The 12,064-nt window shown below is 53.0% G+C and overlaps 1 long non-coding RNA gene across 2 annotated transcripts in view; it reads right to left on the reverse strand.

The window, feature by feature from the left end:
• LOC111560764 overlaps positions 1–10,353 on the reverse strand; it is a 30,040-nt gene extending 19,687 nt beyond the window's left edge. Inside the window, exon 1 of one of the 2 annotated variants that reach the window (XR_002742736.2) lies at positions 9,923–10,353. This is a non-coding gene — a long non-coding RNA (uncharacterized LOC111560764). The remainder of the gene's footprint in view (positions 1–9,922) is intronic. The other variant, XR_002742735.2, reaches the window with a different exon arrangement.
• Positions 10,354–12,064: the final 1,711 nt, after the last annotated feature.

Below are 12,064 nucleotides of genomic sequence, written 5' to 3' on the forward strand. Positions count from 1 at the left end.
GCTTCCAGGAGTCAGGGATCTGGAGGGAGACCTAGTTTATGTTAGGGACCCCTTGGGGCTTTTAAATTTTGCACCATGAGCACATACGGCCTATTTGAAGCAAGATGCTTGCCTGACATTCACAGTGGGTCCACTGGAAAGGGCAAGGCTGTTGTGTTTTCTCACTGGAAAATATCCCGCCTGCTAGATCTCCCCCCACACTTCCCGTAACGGCCCCCGGGGGACAGCGCAGCAGTTCTTATTGCCTCTTCCGCCAGTGTCCTCCTCAAACCGCCCCTCTCCCCGCCGGGCTGGGTGAGGGCAGAGGGGGGAGCACGAGCTGGAGGGGACGCATCCTGCCCCGCCATCTCACAGCCGGTTTCACAGAGGCCCGCTCGCAGCCCAGAGCCTCGGGTGGCCCGCAGACACCCTCTGTATTCACCACTCCGCATGGGGGGCAGTGGAAGGTCCACCTGAAACCCTTGTTCACCGGACGGGCTCCGGGAGCGCCAGGGTGCAGCTTGTGGGCCACAGAGTCAGGCTCACCCAGGTCTCTCACTGGGGGACAGGAGCAGCGGGGCCACCGGCCCAGAGGTCTCTGCCCATCCACACTGCCCACCCCCCCACCCCTCAGGGGACCCCAAATGGACTGCAGCACCCCTTACTGAAACCCCGTCCACCGCAGCTTGGTTGGCTACAAGGCAGGACCGTGAATATCTCATCAGTTGCAATGAGGGTAAGTGCCAACAACTGTAAAACAGCTTCTGGCTAAAACATGAGTCCCCTCTTCCTTGTCTTCAAGTGTCCCCGTCCTGAAACCTCACCGGCCACTCAAGGCTCCAGTGAGGGCGCCCACATGTCTGGCCAGGGCCGGCCTGGGACATGGGCTCCGCGGGGCCAGCCCTTCTGTCTCGAGATCCGGGTGGAGACCTGCCCGGCCAGGTGCGCAGTGGGGTGAACCGTCCGCTACCACGTTCACGGGACTCCTTTCTGGCTAAATTCCGAGTGCGCGTCCGGAGAGAAGAAACTGACAAGGTCCCTGGGCCTGAGCCTGCAGCTCCTTCGAGGCGGGGCTCTCCAGTCTGTCGGCAGACGAGCTGTTGGCACAGACTCTGCTCAGCAGTCCAGTCACTGGGTGCCCTGCAGGATCACGACAACCAGATCCACGGCCGAATGGTGCCCCTCATGCCTTTGTTTCTAAGGGGAGTCCAGGAGATGACCCAGGCAGGGCTCCTGGCCCCAGATCTCTCCTCACCACGTGGCGGAGGCCACTCCACCCCCGTGGGGCTGATGCCGCCCACGGTCGTGCAGACGGGAGCCTGCGGCTGGGGTTTACCTCGCTGGCTTCAGGTTATCCTGCCGTGGGCCTCACCGTGACCCCCAGTACAGAGTGTCACCTCTAGGGTCCGGTAGGGTCCCGTAGCGCTCCCCTGCCTGCGTGTGTCCTGCTGCCTGTGTCGGCGGGGCCTGCACAGAGCTTCCCCAAGCCACCCTGTCTCCCTCTCCCTCTGCTAGTGTTTCCTAAGTGCAGCCCCCGGGCATGGAGACGGACACACGTCCCTACCTCCTATTCCCTGGTCCCTGACCTCCCTGGGACTTGGCGGTCCAGCAGAAGAGACAGGCACGTAATGAAACGATTGCAGCTGATGTGGTCAAGGCTCTGCCCGAGCAACGCGTGAGGAACTCCGGGGAGAGAAGAAAAACCGAGGAAAACACACTGAAGTTTTCCTGGACGAGTCAAGGCTCACGTTCCAGTCACCTCTTGCTCCAGAGCAGCCTCCGTGTGCTTGCAGATTCTGTGGCTTAGGAGTCCGGACCGGGCACCGTGGGGCTGTGCCCACCCTGCTCTGTGATGTCTGGGCAAGATGAGTCTGTGTGAAGAGTGGGCCCGGCTGGAAGTGTCAACCACAGGGGCCCCGTGTGGGCTCCCCAGCATGGTCTCGGGCTCATGGCGTCTCCGGGACTCCAGAACAAGTGCCCCGAGTGAGCACGGTGGTTGCCGCATGGCCTTTACGGACTTAGCCTCAGGAGACACAGCATCACCTCGCACACTTAGGACCGGTCAAAGTCAATGTCAGAAGACCAACCCAACCAAGGCATGAGGACATACGCACGCCTCCTGACGGGAGGAGTCGGGCCGTTTGCACCCGCGGTTTCACACTGCCCCAGGTGTCCCTCAAGCTGAATTTCGAAGGCAGACTAGAGGTCTGTCAGATGACAAAGTGGGGAGGGTGTCCCAGGCGGAGGGATGGGCACATACAAAGGCCCCGGGGCATGAGAGCGGACTGCCTTACACGAAACGAGAGCATCAGATCTCCCAGGAGCTCACCAAACACCGTCTTCCCGCTGACTCACTAGGCAGCTGTCTGCCCCTGGTCCTCCCCAGAAACCGGGGCCCTGCTGCGCCCCAAGCTCAGACACCAGCCCCTCAGCTGAGGCTCAGCCCCATCGTGGGTGGAGTAGCCAGCCCACGTCCCAGCTGCCTGGCCCCCTCCCCTGGCTCTGGGGCGGCAGTGAGCGCACAGGGAGTCGCCACCTGGGCAGGGCTGCGAGTGGAGCCCCATCCGGTCCCCACCCCTATGTTCTCATCCCCGGCTCTCAATGGAGAAAGCCTCGAGGCCCCCAGCCAGAGCCTTCTTGGTTTGGGTTTTCAAAGCACTAAAGGCTCTGGGTCCACTGGCTTGAATCCCAGCAATTCTTTCCATAATGGTTAGTTCTTCTGATTGTAGGCATAAAAACTCAAACTAGATTAAACAAAAAAGAGAAATTACTGGTTCTTGTAACTGGAATGTTCTAGGAGCGAGTTTAAAGAGTATCAAACAATACCAGAATTCTCACTTTCTCTCAGTTTCTCAGCTGTGTATTTTTCTGTGTTGGCTTCATTCTCAGACAGCGTCTCCCCAAAAGTAACACCCGAAGGGTCGAAAGCTCCAGGCTTAACTAACACTCAGAGCCGGCAAACCAAAAAAGTCAAAAGAGGGCATCTCTTTCCTGAAGGCTTGGACTGCAGCCCCAAAGAGGGTTCTAATTGGCCTAACTTGGATCACATGCCCTTCCCAGAACCAATCACCCCGCCCATGAAGATGCGGTATTCTGACTGACTTTGACGGGATCAAATGCTGACCCCAGGTCGGGGTTAAGAGTTAGCCTCACTGTAGCCACACAGAATCACTTCATTTAAAAAAAAAAGGAGGGGGGGGATTCCACAACCAGAAGGGAGAAAGAAAACGTGAAAGGAAGACAAAATTTAGCTGTCATGGCCCAGTTGCACGCTTCGCGCACTGCACAGTCAGGGGACGGGATGCCTTCTGTGTCTGCCCAGAAGGGGCCCCTTTATCTAATTCAGGTGGAGGCGGCCGTGTGGACTACTGCTGGGGTGCCACCAAGTCTACCACACTTCCCTTGACCTGGTGCTTCAGTACTGCGTGAACCCTCCTTACCCTTTATCTCCTAGTTCAAACACCTACTTCTCCGTGAACTGGCGGCGATACGTCAGAAGTTATTCGTGTGCCCACAGGTTCATGGCTTCTGCCTCAGACATGGCCACATAGCTGTCCCGATGTGATTCCTCGTCTGTGTCATCTGGCCTGAGACAGACTCCACCAGAGCAGCAGGTCTGGCCAAGCTGCCCTTCCAGGCTGGCGGAGGACGTGCAGGGGAGAGCACCACAGTGCGACGATCACAGAGGAATGTGAGCCCTCCGTTTTGGTCATGAGAGGCTGTTGGCTGGATCCCCTGGATCTTCTGTCTGTGTCCCTTTGCCCAGCCGCTGGAGACACCGCCCAGAGGAAGGGGCCTTGAACAGCGCCTCCAGAGGGCCACTACCCGAGGCCAAAGCTCTTTCTCCAGGAGACCTCTGGGGACGAGAAGGTGGCTGGGCTCCATCTGGGCCTCACCGAGGACAACCGCGCTAGGGCTCAGCTGCAGCTCCTGATTAAAACCAGATCCCGGAGCTGGGGACCTTTGGTGAAACTGGATACCTATCATCGTAGGCAAAGGAAATCCACCACGAGAGGGAGGGAGGCTGGCTCGCGTCCCGGCACGGCTGGGCCGGGCGGTAAGGCTGCGCTTTCCTTCACAAAGGCCCCCGGGACTCTTGCTGTGTGGGGCGATGACAGCCCTGAGACACAGGCGCCCCGTGGAGCCTGAGGAACGTTTCCACTTCTCCTTCTCCCCACCTCCCTGCTCTTGGCTTGCCTTCAGCTGGAAGACCTGGGTTCAGTCCCACTACCAACTTTTATTCAGTTAGGGCAAAGTTATTTAATCTGAGCCTCAGTTTGGTCATCTGTAAAATGGGGGTGAAAACAGTACCTTCCTGGCTGCCTACTGTAGGATTAAAAGTAATGCTATGAAAAGCGCTTAGCACAGGACCTGGAACACAGAGAGCCCTTAGTAAATGTCAGTTATGCTATGCCTTCTTCCTCCCTCCTTTCCCCCCTTTTCCCATCGATACCATTAAACCACAAACACAATCCTTGATGACCATAGTAAGGAAAATATTTCACGTCCCTGACGGTGGATGCAGGGGAAAACGCACTGGCTCCGGGGCCAGACAGCCTGAGGTTGTAAATGGTCGCCATTTATCAGCTGGGCGACTTAACCACTCTGAGCCTGAGTGTCTTCATGCAAACGGGGACACCGGTAATGCCTGTCCTGCCCCAGGACTGCTGTGTGTGTCACACGGGGCACCTGTGTGAAGGGGGCGCTGGAAACGGGGAGCCGAAACAGTGCTGTCATTGTTCGTGCTTCCAATACTATGCCTTCCGTCTTGCTGTCTCCTTTTCTTGTTTGGTCCTTCTCTTCCTATTTCCAAGGTCACAAGTCAAATGAACTTGGGGGGGCGGGGGTCAAGTCTTGGAGCTGCAAGAGAACTCGAGGACATTGGTTCAGTCGTTCTATCTGAAATCACTTAGAAAACAAAAAATTCATAAAAATTCAGATTCATGGGCTCCAACCCACACCTAGAGGGTCCGACTCTCTCACTTTTTAAATGAAAAATGTGTTTAAAATTTCAAAAGTGATACATCCCCATTCTAAATGAATTCCAATGATACAGAAATAATGAGTAAAAAAGGCCAGTCCTCCGAGGTAACTGCTATTAACGGTTTGGTGTGTCTCATCTAGGGTTTTGTTTTTCCTGGAAAGGGCTAAGCATATAGTTTTTATTTTTTCCCATAAAACTAGATCATCACTCATTTTCTTCTTAAACTTAACATAGCTTGGACATCTTTCCACACCAGCACACATATGACTACCTCATTCTGTTTAACAGCTGGAGAGAATTCCATGATTGGGCTTATCGTGGTCGACTTAACCATTTCCTTATGGGTGGACACGGCGGGCTCTCGTTGGCGGATCCCACGCGGCCAGTCCAGCCTCTGTCCTCTGTGTGGCACAGAGGGGCAGTCGGAGGCCCAAGGAGGGATGTGGACCGGCCAGGATCACGCAGCAGGTCAGTGAGCCGGGTTTACAGCTCTGGTCCCTGATGTGCTCTTGGCATTGAATCACACCGCTGGTTTATTTTTTTTTTAAATGGTCACAGGGAACTTAATATTTTTATGAACCTACTCCTAATACTAGGGAAGAGAAAAAAAAACAACAACCAATGTTAACATTATTCCATGTATCTTTGAGAATTGAATTTTTGCTCAAACTTTCTCAGAGTTTTCATTTTTCATTATATTCCTTGCAAGAGTTCGTGAGTCAATATTTCCCAGACATTGTTTCCGAAGCTAATTTTTTTTTATGCTGGCATCCCGAAATCCCCCTTCCGCTGAGTGTGACTGTTCTGAGACCGAGCCAAAGTCCACTTCAGGAACACCCCAAGTCCCTGCCCTTCATTCACCGTAAGTGAGGAGTTTCCTCTCTTGTGGAACAAATGGAATTAAAAAGTTGTGACTGTCATCTATTTTTTCATTATGTAAACGTCTCCAAGTCCTGTCGGTATCTTTTCCAGAAAGATAAATTACCCAGTTGGCAGAGATAGAACACATAATGTTTGCAGAATTCTTGTGAGAATTTGCTGTTTGCCCAGAAATTGTGCTTAATATTCCTAGCAAGAAATGGAACAGTAAGCCCACCTCCCATGAGGTAGAGAGTTTGATTGGAAGCGACCACTGTCCGTCAAGTCACACCCTCTGGCGCAACTGCCCTCAGAGCTCGGTGCTGAGCCGCCTGCAAATGTGTCCAAGTCTCCTGCCTCCACCCCATCCCCTGTCACAGAGGGGCTGCTCAGAAACCGCTCAGATTTCTGAGTAAAAAGGAAAGGAGCTGGCCGGCCAGTGTTGGTAACATCTGAATGTTGTTTAGCATCGTCCTGGGCAAAAGACAAAGGGAACACAGGACTGTGGAGTAGCTCTTTTGTTGGTGAGCTGCCTCTTGGGTCCTAAAACTCTGGCTTCTGTCTTAGAATCAAAAGTAGACCCCTCTCCTGGTCCCTCGATTGTGCCTCCTAAAAGCAGGGCTCCTAGGACAAATGGCTGGTACCAGGTCCGAAGCAGGAAACGTACCAGATGAATTCGGGGCATCTTGTCACACAAGTGGCAAGGAAGTCATCAAAGACAACTACGGTCCTACCAGAAGGCTGAAGAGTGAATTCGAAGAGGCTCCCACTGGCCAATACGGACCACCTCTCACACCCGCTAGGATAATAACTGTAGTGAAGTGAATTGTGTCAGGTAGGTTTCAACCTACAAATTCATAGTGATATCCAAAGAAAAAGATTAAAAAGAAAACCCAAAACACATTGGTTGCCTTTGAAGAACTCCAGGAGAACCAACTTACTACTTTGAAAACCAGTCAATACAGGAAAGAATCAAACATCTATTGTGCTTTTCTTATTAAACTACACCTCAGGATGACCACACAGTAGATGAGGGTGAGTAACTTCTTATGGAAGTATTCTAGCTCATAAATGAAGAAATGATAGAATATCCCCATGTTTTAACCTCTAGCAAACACTTGGATCTACTCTCCAGCGGCTGCTAACATCATAGAAAGAGAGGAGCTGGACATACGGTCCTCCAAGGAAGTACAGCACACCAGCCCTGCTATACTCTTGCCGGAAAAATCCAACCTGAATCTGACTGGACTCCTAGACCTAACTATCAATTTACAAAAATACAGTGAACAACACTGTGGAAATGTAATCATCAAGATCCAGACTACAAGCAACTCTATGGGACAACCAGTCTCTCTAAAAATATACATAAAAAACAAAATGAGGGAGAGGGGGACTTGTAGACCAAAAGAGACTTAAAAGGAAAATCAACTGATCACAAAGTATGGTTATTTCCAATCTTGATTTGAATAATCAGGCAAAGGAAGTTATGAGACAATCAGGAAAATTTGAATATTGACAGGATATTTGATGACATTAGGAATTATTTTTAATCTTTAAGGTGTGATCATTGTATTTTTTTTAATTTTTTTAACGTTTATTTTTTTTAATTTTTTTTAACGTTTTTTTTTAATTTATTTTTGAGACAGAGAGAGACAGAGCATGAATGGGGGAGGGGCAGAGAGAGAAGGAGACACAGAATCGGAAGCAGGCTCCAGGCTCTGAGCCATCAGCCCAGAGCCCGACACGGGGCTCTAACTCACGGACTGTGAGATCGTGACCTGAGCTGAAGTCGGATGCTTAACCGACTGAACCACCCAGGCGCCCCAAACGTTTATTTTTGAGACAGAGAGAGACAGAGCATGAATGGGGGAGGGTCAGAGAGAGAGAGAAAGACACAGAATCTGAAGAGGCTCCAGGCTCTGAGCTATCAGCACAGAGCCAGACGCAGGGCTCGAACTCACGGACCGCAAGATCATGACTTGAGCGGAAGTCGGATGCTTAACCGACTGAACCACCCAGGTGCCCCTCGTTATAGTTATTTTTAAGGTAATTATCAACATTTAGAGACATATGCTGAAACATTTCTGGGTGAAATCATAAAATGTCTAGGATTTGCTTCAAAATAATTCAAGAGAGGGAAGAGTGAAACAAGATTGGCCTTGAAGGTTGTTGAAGCTGAGTGGTGGGTGCATGGGGAATCTATTCTATGATTCTCTCTACTGTTACATATGCTCGAAGTTTTCTATGAGTTAAAAGAAATAATAATAATAATAATAATAATAATAATAATAATAAAAAAAAGACAGGGCAGTGCAGGGGGGACACCACGGATCTTGATAAGCACCCGAAACGACCCTGGGTGATTCAATTCCTGGGTTCCCTCTCTCCACACCTGAGATGCGTAAACGCAGAGGGGCTCTGATGGATTGGGAGAAGCACAGCTGTCTGTCCAATTTAAGAGTTTGCAGTCAAAGGGGATTCCAAACGCACTCTGGGCTGCATGTTATGAACTCTTTGCGGACTTCACGAAGACTAATTTTCACCAAGGACACACTGCATTTCCTTCACCCTGGGGCACGGTGTTTCCTCGACAGTAGGGAGGGCAGACATAGGTGCAAGGGATGTTTTCGACAGAACTGAGGGCTTTGCTGGCTACGCGGTTATGGTAACAGTGCCACGAAGGCAGGAAAATCCCTGGAGAGCACTCGGACAGGGCTGATGCCTCTGAAAGGTGTGGTGGGCTAGGTTGGCGGTGTGAAGGCTGCATTTCCAGGCTTGTTTCCCCACATTTTCTCCGATCACATCCTTGTTTACTCCCACACACTGGCGATTATGGTGATAAGAGGTTGAAGTAAGAGGGGACTGAGAAAGATGTCACAAAATGAAGTGGATCTTGCATAAAATGTTTCAACATTACTTTTTCCTTTGAGCAGGATGGCACGTGTGCTGGTGTTCCATCGCACTGGTCATCATCATGAAGACAAGGTTTCCTAGAAATCTGCAAGCAAGACAGACCTCTCTCCTTCTTTCCATGACTCGGTTTATTAGTTAGGAACACTTTTACTTTTAAGAATGGAAGCCACTGCATAACTGGCTTAAACAAAGAAGGGCTTTTTTTCTTTCTTTCTTTTTAATCACAGCAATACCTCCACAGAGAGGTACGGACTGTATCATCCCAACGACTTTGGGTTGGCATCTCCGAGATTCTCTTGGCCGGTTCCTCACGGGTAGAAGACGGCTGCATCAGCTCCAGGCATTGAGATCTCACACCAGACTCTTGGGCTCTCCTCTCTCATCAGGAAGAAAACATTTTTCCCAGAAGCTCCTTAGCAGACTTCCCCTTAAGTCTCACTGGCCGAAATACTGTGGCATGGTCAACTCTAGTTACAGAGCAGCTTGGAAAAACAAGCCTGGACTTTCTGGGGCCTCTCCTGGGGGAGGCGGGCAAGGGAGAGGGGCTAGGAAGAGACCCCGCAGGCAACATTTTCACTTTTCTTTTAAATGGGGCTTGGAATCCCTGCCCGACTGCCTTTGAGACCGAATACTAACGGCATGCTGTGCCCACCTGAAGGGCTAGCCTTGTTGTCAAAGGCGTGCTCCCCCACGTCTGCCTTGCCTTGAGGACATCCGTTCAGGGAGGCCTGGATGTTGCAGAAAATTCTGACTTCCCATCAGTCAGATAATCAGCACATGTTTACAGAGCACCCCCATCGCCAAGCGCTGCAGGAACGGAGACATGGTTAAGCAGCCGTCCTGGCCTCGGGGACCACACAGGCGGGCAGAACAGGACAGAGACCCCGGCAATGTGCAGTGACGGCACAGGACCACCGCAGGAGCCCTGTGAGCACCAGGCGGGCCATAACGGGGAGGCTGGCGCGGGGCCGGGACAGCGAGGTGAGGCCCCGAGGGCGGCCATCGCGGACACTAAAACCGGGAACGGTGCGTGAGGCCCAGGCGCGGGAGGGGGTTGGGACCCCGGCGGCTGCAGGGCCAGGCTCACTGGTGTAGATAAAGCCCTCGGCCCCCCGCGAACCTCCACTGACCTAACCTTCACCCCAACCAGCCAGGCAGGTTTCCCGTCCGCCCCAGGGGAGAACCTACCCAAGGTGCAGCCAACTTCGGCCCACTCGCCGCTGCCTTCCGGCCTCCCCGACAGGCTCTGCCCCGCCTGGCGCGGTCACATGACGCAGCCTGGCCAATCGCCCCGCCCCGCCTCCAGCGGTGATTGGTCCGCGCGGTCATGTGACCGGAACCGCTAGCAGAAAGCTAAAAGGGAGCTGGCTTCGCGGTGTGCCCCGCCTGCTCGGTGTCTTCGACGTCCGGGCAGAGCACGATCCTTTCTGCTGAGACTGGCTGCGGGGGGTTTCTGGCACTTGCGAACTGAAGGTGTGCCCAGGAGGCGGCCCTTGTGTTTTCTATTTTACTGGGTGAGGCCAAATCGGGGAAGGCCTTGAACGCCGGCAGCTGTTTGACCCGGGAATTGCCGAGCAGCGGAGTGTCATGTGCAGAGCAGTGTTTTTTTTTTTAGTGAGATGAGTCCGCTGACAGTGATATTTGTGTGGGTTTTCATCCTACACGTGTGTAAACTCTGTATCCTACGCAAGGTGTGCACACTCTTAAGACTGCAGCAACAATTCCCGGATTGCGTTCCCTGGAACACCAGTGTCCCCTCAGGGTGTGCCAAGAGGGAATGAGAAACGCTGTGCCTTTTTTTTCCTGGAAAATGAAAAAGGAACAGGACTTAGGAGAAAGAGGCTACAGCGATGTTCTGAGTGAACCACTGGTGCTGGGACCGCACGTCGTCACCCGGAGGGACGTGCCCTCGTGCCTGTGGGCTGACGTGGGGGTTACAGCTGGTAGCCTCCGTCACTGTACCTGTGCTTCATCTCCCGAAAAGACAAATCAGAAGGAAACACACGTGCCCTATGGGACGTGTCCTAAAGAACAGGACAGAAATGGATGCTCCCGTCAACCAGGACCCGGGATGGGCACCGAACGGTGGGGGCAGTGTCCCTCATGCAGCAAATCCGGGTCTGGAGAAGCCGGTGCTGCAGCAGGAGCTAAGAAGTGTGTGTACCAGGATGTCAGGCCTTGCTCAGTCCGTCCGTCGGGAGGAGCACTCAGTACCCGCCGGTGGAGTCCAGACGGGCCAGCCCTTGTCCGGCAGCCAGCTTGGTCCCCTCACTTCCCTCAAGTCTAGCACCCTCGCATGCGGGTTGGCCCTCCACGTGGCCTTCCTCTCCACTGCTTACCAATTCCGGCACCCTCCCCACCCTCACAGGCCCCACTCCAAACCTCTTTCCGCAAGAAGCCATCAAGCAACGTCTCTAGTGCTTGCTCTCTGCCACAGGACACGGTGTTGTGCAGGGTACTGAGTGTGCGCTTGGCTGTCTAGCAAGTGCTTAAGCCCCAAAGAGCAAAATGGAAGGAGTGTCCTGGCGTCTGTATCCACTGTCGAGGGGCACTGGGGCTGTATTCATGAAGGGCTTTGAGAAGTTCTGGTGACATGCAGAGGTGGCTTCGGGTCCCAGGAGTGTGTATGGCCCAGTGTCAGTCTTTCTCCTCCTCCGACCCCAGCCCAGCCCTTGCTCTGATACTTCAGGGCCTGGGAAGCAGGGCTGTTAATGGAGCCACGGGTGCTTTTGTGGAGGGCAGCACGACAGAGGAAGTCCACAGAGGGCCTGGCTGCGGGATGTGAGCTCCATCGAGCCCTCCCCACACAGTTCCGTGTCAGCAGCAGAGTATTAGGGAGGGGCTAAGCTCCCCTGTTGCAAAGTGGGGCCCTGGGCTTCGGAAGTGTGAGGTTTTAGGTAAATTTGTCCTCATTTACACTCAGGTAGTGGCCCCTGGGCCTTAGGGTCTGCCTCACGAGAACATGAGCTCTTTGGGGGTCACCTTCTGGCCTCGTCCATACCTGCGCCCTGTTGGTCAGCTAACTCTAGCCTGGCTCCACCAAGACCCACATACCTAGGACAGCAAGGAGAGATGCCCAAGAAGCCAGGAAAACAAAGTAACTGAGGACAGGGACGACGATGGCAGGGTCCGCGGAGTGGTGGGCTGTACAAGCTCCACTTAAAAGGGGGGGGAAGTGGTCAGCTGTGACCCTGCGGGAATGTTGGTTCCGGAATGTCAGGCTTTCCCAAATTTCTCTTCAGGAAACAGAAATCCAGAGTTTTATGTGAAATCTGATTTTACAATGGAAGAGTTGGCAACTGCGGAGTGCTGTCCACCTACATATCCTGA

This window comes from Felis catus, chromosome B3 (assembly GCF_018350175.1).
Source record: "Felis catus isolate Fca126 chromosome B3, F.catus_Fca126_mat1.0, whole genome shotgun sequence".
In the NCBI taxonomy this organism is placed as follows: domain Eukaryota; kingdom Metazoa; phylum Chordata; class Mammalia; order Carnivora; family Felidae; genus Felis; species Felis catus.